General features: G+C 41.0%; 1 protein-coding gene across 5 annotated transcripts in view; it reads right to left on the bottom strand.

Annotated features, from left to right (window-relative positions):
- The window catches only part of FAM168A (family with sequence similarity 168 member A), a 69016-nt gene extending 53734 nt beyond the window's left edge, over window positions 1-15282 (bottom strand). For all 5 annotated transcript variants that reach the window (XM_023764040.1, XM_014465908.2, XM_014465909.2 and 2 more), the window contains exon 1: window positions 15264-15282. The gene's annotated coding sequence lies outside the window, so the exon portion shown is untranslated. The remainder of the gene's footprint in view (window positions 1-15263) is intronic.
- Between the last annotated feature and the right edge of the window lie 6291 nt (window positions 15283-21573).

Here is a 21573-nt window from a genome sequence, read left to right as displayed (position 1 = left end):
AACTTGGAAATTTGTGTGTAATAAGTACCACCTGCACAAGTGCTCTGTTAATTATCTTAATGAAGCACATTCTCCATTCTGATTAACGGAAAATCTGCTATTAAGCTCTATTAGCCAGCCAATTTGTCCCACCTTGTTTAGGGAACCATCTTTGAAACACAGGCCAACACATGTTTGAAAACATACATATTATTTACACTTCATAAAAATGAAAAAATTCCCTCCTAACTAGGCTCACATGATAGATGGGCAGTTTTTTTTGTTGTTGTTTTTTTTTAGGTCATTAACTTTTCCAGTACCACCTCCAGATAGGAAACAGTCAAATGTTGAAGACAAGCAGTCAACAGCTGGCTTGATAACAATTGCTCTGCAATTAATTAGTTTAGTTTGTCTGGGTTCTGTAATGAGAAGTGGAGAAAAGATGGGTTCCCAAGGAGAGGAAGCCGAGGAGGTCAAACAGGCAAAGAGGAAAATGCCACTGGCCAATTTCTGAGGATGGAACTTCCTGAAATGTACCCAAAGGGGAGGGCGGGGCCCCCCCCCCCCCCCCCCCCCCCCCGCAGGGCATCAGACATTATACTACCACAAGTTGACAAACTGAAACTAAAACAATTTGATGATGAAAGTTAGGAGATTTATATTTCAGCACAACTTAAGGAAAAAAATATTCTTAAATCCAGAGTTATCCTAGAATACAGCCAAGTAACTCTCTCTAAATAAAAGCACTCTCTTGACAGGGTACTGAGAGAATTAAGAGAGGTCACAGATGTTAAAACAACATTGCAAAACTGTAAAGTTACATGCAGATGTAACTGATGATGGCAGTGATGTAGCAACACAGACTACCCGTACACTTCCAATGCCTTGGATCTCTCCTCTATCCAACCAGTTCTCTGCTAAATAAGCCAGGATAAGGACGACTGTTAATATGCTAAGCAGCACAACTGGCCCTGTAAACGTCTGAGCACTCTCCTACTGAGAAGACTCTATTTTGCTGATTGGACAAAGTATGAAATTGCTTTTTATATCCGAAGAAACTCATCAGCTTTGAAACTGGTCTCCTGCTGCTCCAAAATAAGGGCCACGGTCTCAGAAGGAGATCATGCCTAGGCAGCACTCCACAACAGCATCAATTCCAATCCCAGCTAATGTCTGACAGAAATGAGGTCTGCCAGGGGCTCAAAATTTGGAATAATATGACAGCCACTTTGGGGGTGCTGCTTGCAAACAGACAGGGTTCCTGGCTTTCAAGGGAAGGTCAGCCTTTTACAACAGAATCCACACACTGTTAACAGTTTATGGGCCAGTTAAAAATGAATAGGAAGATCACAAGCTCTGTGATCAGGCAGATTTAGGTTCAAATCCTGAACTGCCACATATCAAATGTGGGACCACAGGCAAGCCCACTGGCCTTTCTAAGCCTTGGTTTCCTCTAGCCTCAAAATAGAAAAAAAAATAACACATACTTTGTAGTTGTTGGAAGGTATTTTTTAAGACAGGTTCCTTTACATATAGTAAAACTTACCCATTTTAGGTATACAGTTCTATAAGACTTGAAAAATGTATGCAGTTGTAAAAACGCCACTACAATCTATAATAATAAAAGCATAATATGCTAATTAGACTAGATAGCCGAACGTCAGCCGGGGCAGCGAGGGCTGAGGCAGCCGCCGCAGTTACCAGGGCTGAGCCCCTTGCACGAATTTCGTGCATCAGGCCTCTAGTTAAGATATAAAGTATTATCATTGCCCCCAAAAGTTCTCTCATCTTTGTAGTCAATGCCCCCACCCCTGACTCCCAGTCCGTGGCAATCACTGAGTGAAGCTGAGAAAAGGCAAGTGAACAACAATCCAAGTTCACAAAGCAAGTAAGAGACAAGTTCAAGACTAGCACCCCAAATGGATCAAAGACCTAAATGAGAGAGCTAAAAAAACAAAACTCTTGGAAGAGAGAAGAACATATAGGCATAAACTTTCATGACCTTGATTTTGGAAATGGTTTCTTAGATATGATACCAATAGCACAAATAACCAAAGAGTGGTGAGGGGACAGGTAAACTAGATTCATCAAAACTAAAAACTTTTGTGCTTAAAAGAATAACATCAAGAAAATGAAAAGACAACCCACAAAATGAATTTTTTGTAGATCATATATATATATAATAAGAGATTTGCAACTAAAATATATATAGAGAACTCTTACCTCAATAATAAAAGGGCCAATAATCTGAGAGGAACCACAATCACATCAATTACAACTAAGCCCTAGTCCAGTGGTCGGCAAACTCATTAGTCAACAGAGCCAAATATCAACAGTACTTCTTCAAAATAGACTCACACAGGCCGAAAACCAACTTCTGCGCATGGGCCACGAAGTTTCAATCGCACCGCACGTGCGCCCGCATGTGGTATTTTGTGGAAAAGCCACACTCAAGGGGCCAAAAAGCCGCATGTGGCTCGCGAGCCACAGTTTGCCGACCACGGCCCTAGTCAGTTTGGCTCAGTGGAGAGCAACATACTCCACAGGCAGACTCAGTGAGCACCAAAACCCCACTGAAGCAAGTCCTGATCCATAGGGGTGTCTCCTACAGAGCAGCTCTTCCACTGTAGTCGCAGCTGGTCCTCACAGCCAATTGGCCTGGAGATCAACTCCTCCTAGTGAGGCCAATAGCAATCAAGGCTCAATTACAAGACTTTGCACACAGCCCACACCTAGAGTGCCCAGCTCAGGTGACTGGGAGGCTTAGCCACTGGGCCCTACAGGACACCTTCTACACAAGGCCACTCTAAGAATTTCAGCTCTACCTAATACATAGAAACAAACACAGGGAAGCAGTCAAAATGCGGAGACAAAGAAATATGTCACAAATGAAAGAAATGGAAGCAAGCAAACACTTTTTAAAACACTTTATTTTTACTTTATTTTGTTGATTTGAAAGAGAATTAGGAAGGGAGAGAGAAACATCAGTTTGTTGTTCCACCTCTTTATACATTGGTTGTTTCCTCTATGTGCTCTGATTGGGGATCAAACCCATAACCTTTGCATACTGAGATGATGCTCTAATCAACTGAGCTACTCAGCCAGGACTGAACAAACATTTCTTCAATGAAGTTATATAAATGGCCAATAAGCACATGAAAAAATACAAATCAAAACCATGAGGCCCTGGCTGGGTAGCTCAGTTGGTTAGAGCATCATCCCGATATGCCAAGATTGCAGGTTCAATTCCTGGTCAGGGCACATACAAGAAGCAACCAAGAAATCCTATATAATCAAAGCCTAATATGCAAATTGTCCGTTCGACTGGAAGTTCAACTGGGAGTTCAACCAGGGGGCAGGGCCAGCCTGCCAACTGCCCTCGGCCCCTCCCCCTGGCCGGCCCAGCCCGATTGGCCCCAATTAGGGTGGGCCAGCCAGACCCCACCGTGCACAAATTCGTGCACTGGGCCTCTAGTGCATAAATAAGCAGAACAACAAATCGATCTCTCTCTTTTTCAATCCCTTCCTTTCTCTCTCTCTCTCAAATCAATCAATAATTTTTAAAAAAATTTAAACCCATAATGAAATACCACTTCACATACACTAGGATGGCTATTATGAAAACACACAGAGAGATAACAAAAAGAGTTGGCAAGGATGTGAAGAAATTGTAATCCTTAGACAATGCTTGTGGGAATGTAAAATAATAAAAGCACTTTGGAAAAAAGTCTGACTTCCTCAAATATGGTTACCATATGATCCAGCAATGCCACTCTTAGGTATATACCAAAGAAAAATGAACATGTATGTCCACATAAATGTTCATAGCAGAATTATTCATGATAGTCAAAAGGTGGAAACAATCAAATGTCCAACAGATGAATGGATAAACGACATGTGGTATACCCATAAAATGAAGAATTTGGCAATAAAAAGGAATGAAGTATTGATACATGCTACAACATGATGAACCTTAAAAACATTATATTAAGTGAAGAAGCCAGTCACAAAAGGCCACATATCATGTGATCCATTTATATGAAGTGTCCAAAATAGACAAATCTATAGAGACAGAAAGTAGTTAGTGATTGTCTAGATTAGTTCATGATACATGAAACCTAGTAACTTCCAAATCCACATCTTTCTCAAAATCATTTAATACAATACTCACCTACACACACACCTATTTCCTGAACATTTCTTCCTGAACAATGTAAGCAATTCAAACTCACCATGTCCAATAGTAAACTCACAATCTTTCTCCAAGCCCATTCTTCCACCCTATATTGCCTGTCTCAGAGTTACTGACAATCCATCCACCTAGCACCTGAGCCAAAACCCTGAAAGTCATTCTCAATTCCTCCCCTTCTCTCATACCCAATCAATCACCAAATCCTGACAACCCTACCTTTCTTCCTGCTACTGCCCACTAGGTCACATTTCATCATCTTTTGTCTGAACTATTACAACAGTCTCAAGGTCTTTTTCCCCCATTCCAAACCACTCTAATTCATCCTCGCTATTCTTTATTAAAACATAGGTTGGATAACAGCATTACTCTCCTCAAAAGCCTTGGGAATAAAATCCACACTCCTTCACATGGTGTGAGGATCCTCTATGCTCTATCTGGATGGGGCTCAAGAATCTATGTATTTATGTTCCTAAGGAGTTTTGACATCCCAACAGTTTGACTTCCTGAGACTTTTTTCCTAAATGCCATTTATCTGACATAAGCTTGACAGAGAAATTAAGATACAGCAGTGAACAAGTACAAGAAAAATGCCTGTTTACATTCTAGTTGGGCGGGGGGAAAGAAGGAAAAAATACTTTAAAAAGTAAAATATTTTGGGATAACAGATGGCAATAAATACTATAGAGAAATCTCTGAGGGTGGAAAAAATACAAGGGGAGGGGATACAATATTAAATAAGATGGTTTGAGAAAGTGTCATTTAAGCAAAGACCTGAATAAGTTGAAAGAGCAAGCCATGCAGGTCTCTGAAAGCAAACTGTCCAAGGAGAGAAAAAAGCAAATGCAAATGTGCTCTTAAGTGGAAGATTGTGTGAAATATAGCATGGAGGCCAGTTTAGCTGGAGTGCAGTAAACAAAAGAGAAAAGAGTAGGCAGTGAGGTCAGATAGGTAATGAGGGCCAAATCATGCAGGCCCTTGTAAGCCAATATAAGGACTTTGGGTTTTTTTTTATTGTTTTGAGCAGAAGAGTGACAGGATTTGCCTTCATTTTTAAATTTGTATTTGTATATTTGTGTTTTTTTCTTTTGTTTTTATTTTCACTTCATTTTAAGATTACTTTGACTGTTGAACTGACATCAGATGGCAGAAAGGCAAGAGCTGGGAAAACAGTGAGAATGCTATTGAAATAATCCAGATGAAAGATAATGGTGGCTTAAAGTGTCCAAAGAAGCCTCCTTTGATAGCTCATCTTGGACAGAACAAGCAGTGGTGGGCCAGATGATGGCATGACGTGTAAGAAGGAAAACAGTCAGAGATACTCAATACTTCCCTCCAGATGGAGCTAGCTGGCTTTCATTCTCAGATTATTCTGCAAGTGGCCTGCCTGCTGCCTTCAAAAACACCTGAACTATTTCTTTAAAATCAACAGCAAAATCTATGAGCATAAAATGACATCAAATGATACTTAGAAGTATCATATGCACAACAGGTTGCAGTATTTAAAATTAGTGTTGTAATTTGCAAGCTATTTTAAAGCTTTTCAAAAAAAATTTACCATTCACAAAGTGCTTATAGTTTATAATGAGATTCTAACACTATTTCAAACCTGATCCTTTTTAAAAAATATATATATATATTTTATTGATTTTTTACAGAGAAGAAGGGAGAGGGATAGAGAGTTAGAAATATCGATGAGAGAGAAAGAAACATCGACTAGCTGCCTCCTGCACACCCCCCACTGGGGATGTGCCCCCAACCAAGGTACATGCCCTTGACCGAAATCGAACCTGGACCCTTCAGTCCACAGGCCGACACTCTATCCACTGAGCCAAACTGGCCAGGGCCAAACCTGATCCTTTGAAGTAAGTGATGCAAAGGTTAGTAATTTCATTTGACAGATGAAGAAATTAAAGCTCAAAGGTTTAAGTATATTGGGATGGATACAGTAGAGAAAAGAGAAAGATAGTGTCTGCCCAAAGAAGGTTATGGTCTAGCTGGGAATTTTAAAGGTTAAATAACAGTAACAAGGCCAAAAATAATACAAGGTGATAGAACTTCTGGAACACCTAAACTGCTTAGCAAACCCTCTCCCCAAAAAGCAACAATAAATTGTAAAACACAAACAAACAAAAAACCCCACAAGCATTTCAGATCTCTGAAAACTAGCTAAAAGCATATATCACATTGAAAAATGTTTATTCAAGAAAAGTTACTGAAGAATATTAAGAACAGTGAAAATCTGTGGAATTTTAGCCTGGGGCTGCCCATTTCCCCCAACTCCTAGCTCCCTGAGGGTAATTCCATCAGGGCAGGCCAGGCCAAGTGAACAGTGCAGTTAGAGTGGGTTGAGGTTATTTCAAGCCAGGCATAAAAAATCTGCTCTGGATTGCCCAAAATCGTTGTCAAAAACAATAGAGGGACAATCTGAGGAACAATAGTAAATAATCCAGGAAGGCCACTACTGAAGCTAACCTATAGTCATAATCCTAGTTCGGGCAGGCAAAAGACCTGCAGATAAGTCAGAAAGACTTAAGAGAGAGTTCAGAGCCTAGCGGGTGTGGCTCAGTGGTTGAGTGTTGACCCATGCACCAAGAGGTCTCCGATTTGATTCCTAGGTCATGGCACATACTGGGGTTGCGGGCTTGATCCCTGGTGGGGGCCATATAGGAGGCAGCAGATTGATGTTTCTCTCTCATGGATGTTACTATCTCCCTCTTCCTCTCCCTTCCTCTTTCTCTAAAAATTAATAAAAACATATTTTTAAAAAAGGAGTTCTGGGAACAAAATAGCCATAACAGGTCTTGATAAGACCTAGTGGTCTATAAGGCTAGACACTGCTAACAAGAAACTTGAGAGGGTCCTAGCTATCGACTAATAAGCCGATGTTAATGTAAGGCCTTGAGCATACTGAAAGTAAAGGCAAGTGAAGAATTGTAAATTGTCTGAACTTTGAATGCATTCCCTAAAGGACAGACAGACCTATCAGCAGAGAGTGGAAGATTTCCTGGCCAAGGGTTTAAGTCAATCACTAATCTATGTTTACCCAAGAGTGGCCTTTAGAAAGGCAAGTTTTAAAATTAAAATAATAATTTAAAATATGACCAGAATAAACTACTTGCATGTTAAATAATTTTATAAATGTGCATGGTTTTTTTTAAAAAAAAGATCAGAGACAAGAGCAGTCATATACTGCAAAGGAGACAGACATTATAGAATAGTCTAAGCAAGTCACTAAATAAGCAAAAAAGGCAGCAACACCCCACCCCTGCCAGTGGGGGAAGAATCTGAATCAACTACATTATATTACTTAAAATATGTAGATTTCATGTCATATGCAAAGTGACAGCAAAGTGTGACCCATTTACCAGGGAGATGGGGAGGAGACTATAGATATTGTCTCTAAGGAGGCCCAGATGTCAGAATCAGCAGACAAATATTTCAAAGCAGCTATAATAAATAATGTTAAAAAGAACTAAAGGAAACCAGATTTAAAGAATTATAGGCAAGTATGATGACAATGACTTATCAAATAAAGAATATCAATAAGTAGAAATTATAAAAATAAAAAAACAAATGAAAAAATTGTATTCTGAAATAAAACATTCAAGAGGGACTCAACAACATTTTTGAGCTGGCAGAAGAAAGAATCATCAAACGTGAAGCCAGATCTATATAGATTATGCAATCTGGAAAACAAAAAGGAAAAAAAAAGTCAAAGACCTATAAGCAAACCAATATACATTAATGGGAGTTCCAGAGAGAGGAAAAAAAGAAATGGGCAGAAAAAAATATTTGAAGACATAATGGCTAAAAGCTTCCCCAGTTTGATTAAACAAACAAACAAACAAACAAACAAACATTAAACTACACACTCAAGATAGACAATGAACTCCAAATTGGCTAAATACAAAAAGATCACATCTATAAACATCATAGTAAAAACTCTTGAAAGCCAAAGAGAAATTTTCAAAAATAAAAAAACTTATCAGATAAAAGGAATAACAATAAGATTAAAATTAACAGCTCACCTCTCATCAGAAATAATGGAGGCTAGAGGCAGTGCAATGATACAGAAAACATGTTGAAGGAAAAAAACTTGTCAACCAAAATTTATAACTCTAATAAAAACTATTGTTTAAAATTAAAGATAAAAACAAAGACATTCCCATATAAATAATGACTGAGATAATTCATTGCTGCCTTTCAAAAACATTAAAGTTGGCTGAAAGGAAATGGTACTGGAGAGTAATTCAAATCCACATAAAAGGAAAAAAAAAGAGCATCAGTAAAGGTGATTACAGAGGTAAATATAAAAGACTAGAGGCCCGGTGCATGAAATTTGTGCACGGCGGGGTGGGGTGGTGGTGTCCCTCCGCCCAGCCTGCACCCTCTCCAATCTGGGACCCCTCGAGGGATCGGGCCTAAACGGGCAGTTGGACATCCCTCTCACAATCCAGGACTGCTGGCTCCCAACCGCTCGCCTGCCTGGCTGCCTCATTGCCCCCAACTGCCCTCCCCTGCAGGCTTGGTCCCTCCCAACTGCCCTCTCCTGCTGGCCTGATCGCCCACAACTGCCCTCCCCTGCCGGCCATCTTGTGTCCACACGGGGCAGCCATCTTGTGTGTTGGAGTGATGGTCAACTTGCATATTACCTCTTTATTATATAGGATAGTATAAATATTTTTCTCTTTTTTTCTCTTAACAGACTTAAAAGACAACTATAAAACAGTAACCTTATATGGTTGCTCTCGCCAGTGTGGCTCAGTTGGTTGGAGTGTCATCCCATACACGAAAAGGTTGTAGGGTCAATTTCCGGTCAGGGCATATACCTAAGTTTCGGGTTCAATCCCTGGTCAGGTCTCTCTCTCTCTCTCTCTCTCTCTCTCTCTCTTTCTTTTTTGCTCTTTCTCTCCCTTTCCCTCTTTCTAAAATCAATAAGCATGTCCTCAAGGTGAAGATTAAAACTTTTTTTGAAAAGCTTAGATGGTCATATAATAGATAAAAATTTAATTTATATAAAAACAAAAGCCCAAAGTCAAGGATAATGGAGTTACACTAAAACGAAGTTTCTATAACTTACTGAAAGAAAATTAGCTTGCATCTGAAGTAGACTGTATGTGAAGTAGATTGTAATAAATACATAATTTGTAATAAATCAAGACATATTTAATCACTAAAAAAATAACTTTTAAGATTTTATAAATATATCAACAATGCCAGCAAAAAACCACTGATACATGTTACAACATAAGTTAATTTGAAAAATATTATGGTAAGTGAAAGAAGTCAAAGCAAAAGACCACATTTTGTATGGTGCTATCCTATATAATAAAAGCCTAATATGCTAAGTGTCTGGTCATCCAGTCTGCCGTTCAACCAATCAAAGCATAATATGCTAATGATATGCTAAGGCCGCTCAACTGCTAGCAATCCGGAACCCCTCGGGGGATGTCGGAGAGCCGGTTTAGGCCCGATCCTGTGGGCCAGGCCGAGGGACCCCACTGGTGCACGAATTCCTGCACCGGGCCTGTAGTCCTATATCATAAAAGGCTAATATGCAAACTGTCCCTTTGGGAGTTCGACCGACTGGGAGTTCAACCACTCACTATGACATGCACTGACCACCAGAGGGTGGTACAGAACGAATGAAGGCCCCAGCCAGCAGCCAGCAGCCGGCAGCCGGCGGCCAGGGCCCTGGGTGGCAGCCAGTGGCCAGGGGAAGAAAGGTCCTGGGCAGCAGCCAGCAGCAGGGGAAGGAAGGCCCTGGCCGGCAGCTGGCAGCCAGGGAAAGGAAGGCCCCAGCCAGGCCTAAGGACCCTACCCGTGCATGAATTTCAAGCACCGGGCCTCTAGTTTTATATGAAATATTCAGAAAATGCAAACCTATAGAGGCAAACAGTAGATATTTGGTCATCTAGGACTTGGAGGAGGAATGGAGATTGACAGCAGATGGGGACAAGAGATTTCTTTAGGGTAATAAAAACTGTATTTTAGTGACAGTTGCACAACACTGTAAATTCATTAAAAAATCACTGAAGTGTAGGCCTAGCCGGTTTGGCTAAGTGGATACACCTAGCCGGTTCAGGCCCATGGACTAAAGGGTCCCAGGTTCGATTCCAATCAAGGTCATGTACTCAGTTGCAGGCTCAATCCTCAGCCTGCTCTGGGTGCATGCAGGAGGCAACCAATCAATGTGTCTCTCTCACATCAATGTTTATCACTCCCCTCCCTTCTACTCTCTCTAAAAATCAATGAGAAAATATCCTCGGGTGAAGATTAACAATAACAACAAAATCATTAAATTGCATACTTAAAATGAGTAAATTTTATCATATGTAAATTATGTCAAAAAAGCTGTTAAAATATAAACTTGTGATTCAGTTAAGTAGTTACACATTAAAAAAATATATTTTATTGATTTTTTTACAGACAGGAAGGGAGAGGGATAGAGAGTTAGAAACATCAATCAGCTGTCTCCTGCACACCCCACTGGGGATGTGCCCACAATCAAGGTACAGGCCCTTGACCAGAATCAAACCTGGGACCCTTCAATTGAAGGCCAATGCTCTATCCACTGAGCCAAACCGGTCAGAGCTAGTTACACATTTTTTATGAGCTAAAAGGAATTAAGTCATTTCGTTAATACCCTCATTCATACACATGAACTGATACCTTCCGTGCTATGCTCTCTTTAAAGTGTTACCGATTCAGCCCTAACCGATTTGGCTCAGTGGATAGATCGTCGGCCTGTGGACTAAAGGGTCCCAGGTTCGATTCTGGTCAAGGGCATATACCTTGGTTCCAGGCCCATCCCCAGTAGGGGGTGTGCAGGAGGCAGCTGATCAATGTTTCTTTCTCATCGATGTTTCTAACTCTCTATCCCTCTCCCTTCCTCTCTGTAAGAAATTAATAAAATGTATTTTTTTAAATAATAATAAAATAAAGTGTTACAGATTCAGAAATAGCAGGACACAATGTCTGTTCCTGGGGTGTTTATATTGAGAAAACAGATATAGAAACTTACATTTAGGAGCAATATAGTACTGTTATTATGCTGACTGCTAGAATTTAAAGAAAGACAACTAACTAAAGGTCAGGTTGCGGGGGTGTTATGACTGCCACTAGGTGGCAATATGTTTGGTTAAAGCAGCGGTCGCCAACCTATAGTCCTCTGACCACTGGTGGTCCGTGAGGTCTGAAAGATTGGCAACCACTGAGTTACAGGATTCCATTTCTCAACCTCTCGCAGTTAGATGTGGCTATGTGATTATTTCTGTTTAATAAGATATAACTGAAATATGGTGTAGGACTTGTGCTTAAGAGCAGCTTAAAGAGAACAGTGTTAGCTGGGGTGGTGCCGTTCCTTCTCCTCTTACTCTTTTCTGGTATCTAGTACTGGGACATAATGATTAAAGATTAGCCTTCTTTTCCATGAAATGACCTTGAGAATGGAAGTCTCAAACTAAGGATGGTGGAAGGGGTCCTTGATTTTGTGAAGCAGTCATTTTAGCTCTGGTCTACCTATCTCTATATTTTTAAACACTGTTATTTTAGATTTCTGTTATATACAGCTGAACCTAATCCTATGTAACCGGGAGGGGGAGCGATATAGAGGATTTCAAAAGCATGTGTCATTTGATCTGTTTTGAGGGAGAAGGGGAAGGAAAGGCCATTCATGAAATTGTACCATGAGAAAGCAAGGCACATTCAGAGAATATGGAGTATAGAAAGGCTGGAATATAGACTCTGAGGGAAAACATGGCAGTAATTATCATCCTGTCCCACTTCTTAATTATGTCCACTCAGCTCTTATGAAGGACCTCAGAGGCCAGATTGGGCATCGCTATAAGCCATTTTATGATCAAGGAGCTCTCTGAACTTTTCTGTAGTAAATACTCATTGCAGCTATAATTTGCTTGCCCGATTCTTTTCTTTCTGCTACATTTTAAGCACTATGAGGTGAAGGGACCGTATCTTTTATTCATCACTGCATTTCTAGAATTTAAAGGGCATGGTATAAAGCTGGGTGTTCAGTAAACATTTGTTGAGTGGTTGAATTAATTAATGGGTAAATAAAAGGAAACACTTTATTGGAACTCAACAGCTTAATATCACATTAACTTTTTCTTACCAAACAAAATAAAGAGAACTCCATTTCAGTGGGGTTTCCCTCCTTAATTCTATCAGTATAATATGCAATGAAGCCCAGTTTTTATAGATGTGTGCTTCTTTATACTGTCTGCCAAATGTAATCAGACTGCACATTAGATTTCTGCATGTAATCAGACTGCACATTAGATTTCTGCATAACCCTATTATAAGTCGAGGAGCATCTGTATTCATTAAACCTCACAAGTACTTGACACTTACTGTGTCATTTCTCTGCCCTCAGAGAACTTATTTTTTAGTGAGGAAACAGCTATGTGTAAGTATGACTAAAATGAAGGTGCTATATTAAAACAAAGTGCTTGAAACAGAGAGAGGATGTCATTTTGCTTGGCAGAAGCTTTCATAATGTAATACTTTTATAGTTTATAAGGATGGTGCAAGAGATAACAATTACTATTTTGCAGATAAGGAAGCATAATCAGAGAAGTTATATAAATTGTTCAAGATCTTATAGTTAGTGGAAAGCCAGGGACTAAAATCTACAACTTCAGATCTGAAGTCTAGTGTCCTTTCCATGACATCATGCTGTTTCACAATCCAGATGCAATTACCTAAAATGGCTGTAATTTCAAAATAGCATTTTCCTGCCGTCATAATTTATAATCTAGCTATTTGATCTTCTTTAAATTCCCCTGAATACTCTCTTGCCTCTAAGTCTTTACACACGCTGTTCTCTCTGCCTAAAATACCACTTTTTCTATCATTCGGGGATTATCCCTCATCTCCCCTATCTCTAGTTCGGATAATTCCTACTCATCTTTCACACTTCCAACTGTAAAGCCCACGGAGAACAGAGATTTGTCTTGATCACAGTTTTATTCCTAACTCTAGCACAAAGACAGGAACACAGTTATGTGCTTGGAAAATATTTGCTGAATAAATTGATTGCATATCAATTTCACAATCACACAATACAATGACCTGAAATTAGCACACACCTCTGAAGCAAAGTTATACTTTGCTGGAAATGGATTGCTGCAGGCAGACTTGCTATAACATCCCAAGCTACAAAAAATAGTGATCCAGCATTTCTAGAAAGACTATAACTCACCAATCCTCACAGTCCCTCTTCAATGGTTGCTTATAAAAGGCTAGATTTGCAATGCAAATATATAAGCTTACTTTGTAAAATTTTAAATTCTTACATAAGGCCTGTGATACAGTATAAAAATACTGGTGCTCCTTTTCCAAACTACAACTGCGATATTACTGATCACATCTAGCTGCAAAGAGCTAATTGGAAGGGGTCTATGGTCATGACATCCAACAGCTTTATTTATTTTTGTTTAGAAGAGAAAACTGAGGCACAGAGAAGGGAAAGGACTACCGTAGAAATACATGACAAGTCAGGATCACAAACAAGGCCCTAAACAAAAAACAGGGCCTGACTTTAGACTGCAAACTTTCCACTGTATCACCTTGATACTATTCTCTGGATGGACAGATGAACAATTATATGGAAAGATAGATAAATGAACAAATTAGCTGTATGACAATGCAGTCCCAGTAAAACTCCTCTCCCTTCTGCTGGTCATTAGTCTTGATTGGCATTTTAAATCTATCTGTCATGGGACATAGAATACTAAGGGAATATAAAGTAATGTAGGTATTTATTGAAGGACCCATTGAATCAAAGTGGTCTACTAGAATGTTAGTTCTCTGAAGCAAACCCAGAAGCCCACCAGATCGGAAATTCTCAACATCAAGTTTATAGCACACAAAATCATCATCCCGCTCTAGCTGGTTTGGCTCAGTGGATAGAGCGTTGGTCCCAGGTTCGATTCTGGTTGGGAGCACATGCCCAGGTTACAGGCTCGATCCCCAGTGGGGGGTGTGCAGGAGGCAGCCGATCGATGATTCTCTCTTATCACTGATATTTCTATCTCTTCCTCCCTCTCCCTTCCTCTCTGAAATCAAAATATGTTTGTTTTTTTTTTTAAATCATCATCCCCTTTCTTGTAGAAGCAACATATGCAAAGTACTACTGCCTACCAACTTCGTATAATGATTAAGAACATAGGTTTTTTTGGGTCACAGCAGCTGTGAGGCCTTGGATAGCATACTTAATTTCAGTTCCCTTTGCTGTATTGTGGAAATACTAGTGGTAACCATATCCTAGATTGTTGGAAGTACTAAATGAGACAATGTATGTTTTACCAGAGCAGATTACACACTTAACAAATGATGACCTTATCATTATTTCATCTGGGGAAACATCCTCATCACATGTGATTTTCAATGGCCCATACTTACAATGTCCATAGGGACATCCAGGACTTTGGAATATCCCCTCCTCACGTCTGGGGTTCTAGAAGGGTAATTAGAGACCCTCAAAAAGAGTAAGACTCTTGAGACTGTCTGCTATAGAAAAGCAATGATCTCATCTATAAAATGGAAATACTATCATTTAATCTAAAGAACTGCTGTGAAGATGAATAGAAAGCCATGAAGGAATGAAGCAACAAAGTGACAGTCATGTCTGTGTTTTAGAATATTTCATGGGAAGATGTAGAATGGACTGTAGAAGAGAAACAGAAGGTCTGAAATAGAAAGGAAGAGCTGAAATAGAAAAGAAGAAAAAAATATAGGAAATATTTTGGAGTCAGAACTGATAGGATTTAGAATCTCTATATGCAGGGCTTGATTAGGGAAAAGAAAAAAAAAGGTTTCAGAAAGAAGAAAAAAAGTAATGGTTTCAAAGTTAAGCATTGAAAATGGCCTTCATTTTTTAACAAGCAGAGGCAAAGATGTCCAATGAACATCTGGAAAGATTAATCTGAGAGATGATGACTGCTGTGAACGAACTACCCACCAATCATTATGTTTATTTGCTTAGAGGTTAGCAGAAGCAGTCCAGAAAGGGTATAAAGGCAGTACGGAATAATGAAACATGGATGAAAAATAACATAATAGTAGAATATACCGTCAGATGCAATTCAGAGCCAAGGAGGGCTCCCAGAACATGTCTTTAGCACTTTAGCCACTTGAAAACAGCTCCACTTGGAATGTGAGGCGGTTGTATGTTCAGCTGAGAAGTGAGGGGGCTGAACTCCACCATCACTGGGCTCCTGTCAGTCCGAGGCCCAAGCGTCCACCACGACAAGGAAAGAACAGAGCGAGGGGCCCAGAGAAAGGGAGGACAATTGAAGAAAACCTTGTCTAGACTTTCCCCAGCCCTCTCCTTCTTTCTGCTGCCTACAAGAGCCTCAGGCCCGGCCACAGTTCTGTCTCCACCTTTTAGTCCCCTATTCTCCAACCACAGAGGAAAGAAATAAGGAAGGAGTCTGTGCTGCCTTCAGAAAGTATCTATATACCTGATGGGCCAGTTGCCTTCCACAGAGGGAGGCCAGACTGTGGCTTAGGCCCGCTCCCCACAGGGACATCAGTAGGACATCCTGTGAGGGCTCCCAGACTGTTAAAGGGGGCAGGCTGGGCTGAGGGATGCCCCCCAAGTGCACAAATTTTTGTGCACCGGGCCTCTAGTATTATTTATAATAGCCAAGAAATGGAAGCAACCTAAGTGTCCATCAATAGACCAATGGGTAAAGAAGATGTGGTACATATATACAATGGAATATTACTCATCCATAAAAAATAATGAAATCTTGCCATTTGTGACAAATAAATGGACCAAGAGGGTATTATACTAAGTGCAATAAGTCAGAAAAAGAAAATACCACGTGATTTCACTTACATGGGGAATCTAAACAACAAAATAAACAAACAAACAAAACAGAAATAAACTCATAGATACAGAGAAGTTTATGGCTGCCAGATGGGGTTGGGGGGGATGGGTGAAAAAGGTGATGTGATTAAGAAGTACCAATTGGCAGTTATAAAAATAGTCATGGGGCCAGCCGATGTGGCTCAGTTGGTTGGGCATCATCTAGTGCACCGAAAGGTTGCTGGTGTTCAATTTTCAATCAGGGCAGTTGGGGGCGAGATCAGGCCTGCAGGGGAGGGCAGTTGGGGGCGATCAGGCAGGCAGAGGCAGTTAGGCATGATCAGGCTGGCAGGGGAGAGCAGTTAGGGGTGAGATCAGGCCTGCAGGGAAGGGCAGTTAGGGGCGATCAGGCAGGCAGGCAGAGGGGTTAGGGGCGATCAGGCAGGCAGGCAGAGGGGTTAGGGGCAATCAGGCAGGCAGGCAGAGGGGTTAGGGGCAATCAGGCAGGCAGGCAGAGGCAGTTAGGAGCGATCAGGCAAGCAGGCAGGTGAGCGGTTAGGAGCCAGCGGTCCCAGATTGCGAGAGGGATGTCCGACTGCCAGTTTAGGCTCAATCCCTGTGGGACATTCTTCAAGGGGTCCCCAATTGGAGAGGGTGAAGGCTGGGCTGAGTGAACCACCCCCCCATGCATGAATTTCGTGCACCGGGCCACTAGTATTGTAATAACTATGTATGGTGTCAGATGAGTACTAGACTAATCACTTTGTCAGTTATATAAATGTCTAATCATTGTGTTGTACAACTGAAACTAATACAATAATATGTGTTAACTGTAAAACATATATTTAAAAAAATTTAAAAAGTATATATATAAAATGTTCTACATCTATGCTGTCTAATATAGTAGCTGTTAGCCACATGTGGCTACTGAGCACCTGAAATGTGGCTACTGGCTACTGTATTGAATAGCACAGGACTATAGCAATAGTTAGGAACCTAGATAATAAAGAGAGGCCAAGGTAAAAAACTCAAAGCAACTCCATTTAACTTTTTTCTCACATGTATCAATTCATTCTCACATGTTATACATTCATACATGTAACAAATATTCATTGCTTACTCTGTGCCAGGTACAACTGTAGTTATTGACAAAACAATAGTGAACAAAAAAAGACAAACAACCCTTTCCTCAAAAAGCTTATGTTCTAATGAGGAAATATAGTATAGTGATTAAAAGCAAGGACTCGAGTCAGAGAGCTTAGGTTGAGATTCTGGCCCCAATGCTAACCTCTTAGTGTTCTTTGAAAATCACTTAACCTCTCTATGCCTCAATTTTTAAAATCTATAAAATGGGAATCATAATAATAGTACCACTTAATAGCGTTTCTATAAGGATTAGTTAACATATGCAAAGTGCTCAGAACAGTGCCCAACATAAAAGAACTACCTGTTACTATTATTATTGTATTTTGTTATTATTGTGAGTGGGAGTAAGACAATTAACAAACAGCAAAAAATATGGCCAATTAGTGGTATGGCAGAAAAATAAATCAGGGTAAGGGAATACGGAATGCCATATAAGAATTAGAATTTTGAGAAGATAATCAGGGAAAGCCTCAATAAAAAGATGACACCCGAGAAAATACCTCAAAGAGGATGAAAAGGAACAAACCACGCATATATCTGGGGGGAAATTTAATCCCCCTGTGAGGTACTTGGTATTACTAACACATTTTATAGATGGGATAGCTGAGGTTTAGACTAAGGAACCTGTCCAAGGTCACATGACTTATAAATGACAGAGTCTAGAGTCAACTCCAGGACTGTTGACTCCAATTCCTTCACTACTGAGCTGTGTTTGATCTCCATTTCTTTCTTCTTTTTTTTCTTTTAATATGTGTATTTTTTTATTGATTTTAAAGAGAGAAAGGGAGAAAGAGACAGAGAAACATCAATGATGAGAGAGAATCATTGATCAGCTGCCTCCTGCATGCTCTCCACAGGGTGTCAAGCCTGCAAAGCAGGCATGTGCTCTGACTGGGAATCGAACCATGACCTCCTGGTTCACAGGTCGATGCTCAACCACTGAATCACACCGGCCAGGCAACCTCCATTCCTTTCTGTAGTGAAACAAGACCAACAGATTCTTTTTACAACAGTTTCCTCTACTGGCATTGAGATTTATAGATTCATTATGACTAGACAAGATGTTTGGATTAATGGGTTAAGCCTGTGGTCGGCAAACTGCGGCTTGCGAGCCACATGCGGCTCTTTGGCCCCTTGAGTGTGGCTCTTCCTAAGCCTTAAGAGTACCTTAATTAAGTTAATAACAATGTACCTACCTATATAGTTTAAGTTTAAAAAATTTGGCTCTCAAAAGAAATTTCAATCGTTGTACTGTTGATATTTGGCTCTGTTGACTAATGAGTTTGCTGACCACTGGGTTAAGCAAAGGAGTTAAAGGCACTGGCAATAACCCACCCTGCCCACTCTCACAGGCATTTCCACCCAATGCTTCCCAAGTAGCTGCACACCAGGACCCTCATGTTAACTACAGGCTGTGCACAGAAAACAGGCATTTATCAAGACCAACAAGGCTCAAACAACAGGAAGGAGAGGTAAATTATACATCAGAAATAAAGGCCACTGTTTCCAACCAGGCCTCTGAGGGGGGAAAAGCTCTGCTAGATGTGCACTGTGGGAAAGCTATGATCAAAAGTTAGGTTCAACTTATTGAACCTTTCTAATGTAAACCTGGTGCATGAGATCTATAGAAATAAGGAGAGAAAAAACAAACTTCCATAGGCTCACTTTATCAGTAAAAAACTCAGTGATTCAAAATACTTTCAATAATGTTTTCTCTGTATGTTTTACTTGTGCTCATAAAATCTCTGTGAAAACATTAGCAATTCATTCCAGAATAATAGCTAGTGTTGCCAGGAGAAGTAGTCCTCCCTTACAACTTATTAGAAATGTTGCTTCCACTCTCTGGGCCCTACTTCACTCATCAGTTAGAAGCAGCAGCTAGATTAGATATTATTTAAAGGTTCTATCCTTAGCCCTTTATAGCACATTATAACTAGAGGCCCAGTGCACGAAATTCATGCACTCGGGGTTGGGCGAGTCTCTCAGCCCGGCCTGCGCCCTCTTGCAGTTCGGCATTTGGACATCCTTAGCGCTGCCGCGGAGGCGAGAGAGGCTCCCACCACCACTGCTGCGCTCACCAGCCATGAGCCCAGCTCAGGGCTTCTGGCCGAGCGGCGCTCACCCTGAGGGAGCACACTGACCACCAAGGGGCAGCTCCTGCATTGAGCACCTGCCCCCTGGTGGTTAGTGCACGTCATAGCAACCGGTCATTCTGCCGTTTGGTCGATTTGCATATTAGCCTTTTATTATATAGGATGACACAGTACCCCTGCAACTTCAGACTTTGACCAAAAAATTCATTCAATAAACATTTATATAAATTAGGCATTGAAAACACAAACATACTAAATGACAAATCCATGAAGGTGTCACATACATATATTGCTTTTCCTATTCATATATAAATATTTCAGAATTGTGTTTCTATTTATAAAAAACTTGGCTCCTAATTCTGTAGTTTTATTTATTTTTTCTAATCACACTTAAGAGGGTTGCAGATCTTTTATTATATACTACTAGTGGCCCAGTGCACAAAATTCATGCGGGGGGGGGGGGGGTTGTCCCTCAGCCTGGCCTGCACCCTCTCCAATCTGGGACCCCTTGGGGGATGTCCGACTGCCAGCAGTCAGACATCCCTCTCACAATCCGGGACTGTTGGCTCCTAACCGCTCACCTGCCTGCCTGCCTGATTGCCCCTAACCACTCTGCCTGTCAGTCGGCCTGCTCGCCCCCAACTGCCCATCCCCCGGCCGGCCTGATCACCCCCAATGCCCCCCCCCCACCAGCCTGATCACCCAAAACTGTCCTCCCCTCTTGGCCCCTAACCGCCTCTACCTCGGCCCCGCCACCATAGCTTTGTCCAGAAGAATGTCCAGAAGGTCTCCTGGAAGGTCTTCCAGTCTAATTAGCATATTACCCTTTTATTAGTATAGAGGCCTGGTGCATGGGTGGGGGCTGGCTGGTTTGCCCTGAAGGGTGTCCTGAATCAAGGTGGAGGTTTCCTTAAGGGGCAGGGTGGCCTGGGCGAGGGGCCTATGGTGGTTTGCAGGCCAGCCATGCCCCCATTGGGGTGAGGGTCCTCACTGGGGGGGCGTGGCCAGCCTGGGTGAGGGGCTGAGGGCCGTTTTCAGGCTGGCCCCCCCCCCCTTCAGGTTGGGGGTAACCACTGGGGTTCCTGGCCAGCCTGGGTGAGGGGCTGATGGCTGTTTGCAGGCTGGCCACACCCCCCAGCGGGGACCCTGACCCCATGGGGGGCGTGGCCAGCCTGGGTAAGAGGCTAAGGGCCTTTGGCGCTGGCCCAGGCGGGCAGGAAGCTTGGCTTCCTCCATTGCCGGGGGCAAGCCAAGCCTCCCGCCCACTCTGGCTAGCTCCTTGGCCGCTGCCATCTTCATCCTGCTAATTTGCATGTTCCCTCCTGATTAGCTGCGTGGCATCGTGGAGGTACGGTCTATTTACATATTTGTCTGTTATTAGTGTAGCTATTTAACAACCCCTCCCCGAAAGAAACCTCTCCCTATTAAATCATAGCTCACACTTATTTCCCCTTCTTTAAATCACTCATAGCCTAATCTACTCATTTAGGACTTTCCCCCATTAGTATATGATGGCACCTCTAATTCTATGCATGCCTTTTTGTTACACCCAATCAACCATTAGTTCCTTGAGAATACATCCAAGATCTTATTTTTCTTTGCATCTCCAGTAAGACTTATTATAATTTATTTATAATTAAAGACTAATTCAAAAGAATGTGAAGTAATATAAAATTAGAATATAAAAAGAAGACAGTTAAAATAAAAATGAATAAAAACCAGCTGGGACACAGATTCTAAATCAAATGATCAAAATTCACCTATATCAGCCATTTATGTGCCATGTTATAACTGGCAAGTTATGGCCTCTCTAATCAGCTTACTCATCTGTAAGTAAACATACATTGCCATATCTCACAGAGAGCCAGTCAAGTACAAACATTAACAAAACCAGCCATGGAGCCAGAAACCATTGTTTGGATTCAAATCACAGCTCCATCACATATTAACTGTGTGATCTTGGGCACCTTACTTAATTTCTGCAGGTCTTAGTGTCTTCCTCTGTTCCAAATGATGATAATACAACTTTTACAACTGATATAAAAGTTAAATGAAAAAATATATGTAAAGCACTTAGTGTTGGACATATAATAAGTACTCAATAAAAAATAACCATTCATAGCAAGCATCATCTCCAGGCTGTTTATGAAAATGTGTTATATAAGTGGGGGAGGAGGCTCTAAAATTTAAAGTGCTATGAAATGTTTGGAATGCTTATTGCTATTACTCATATCGGCCTTTTCTTTGACATTCTATGAAGCAAATTAATAAAAATGAGGAAAAAACGTGTCCAAAGACAGTTGTCTTAAACAATATTTTTCTAAATATAA

The sequence above is a fragment of the Myotis lucifugus genome, unplaced genomic scaffold (genome assembly GCF_000147115.1).
Source record: "Myotis lucifugus unplaced genomic scaffold, Myoluc2.0 scaffold_313, whole genome shotgun sequence".
NCBI classification, from domain to species: domain Eukaryota; kingdom Metazoa; phylum Chordata; class Mammalia; order Chiroptera; family Vespertilionidae; genus Myotis; species Myotis lucifugus.
The sequence above is the reverse complement of the archived record's forward strand: the minus strand, read 5'-3'. Positions and strand labels throughout refer to the sequence as shown.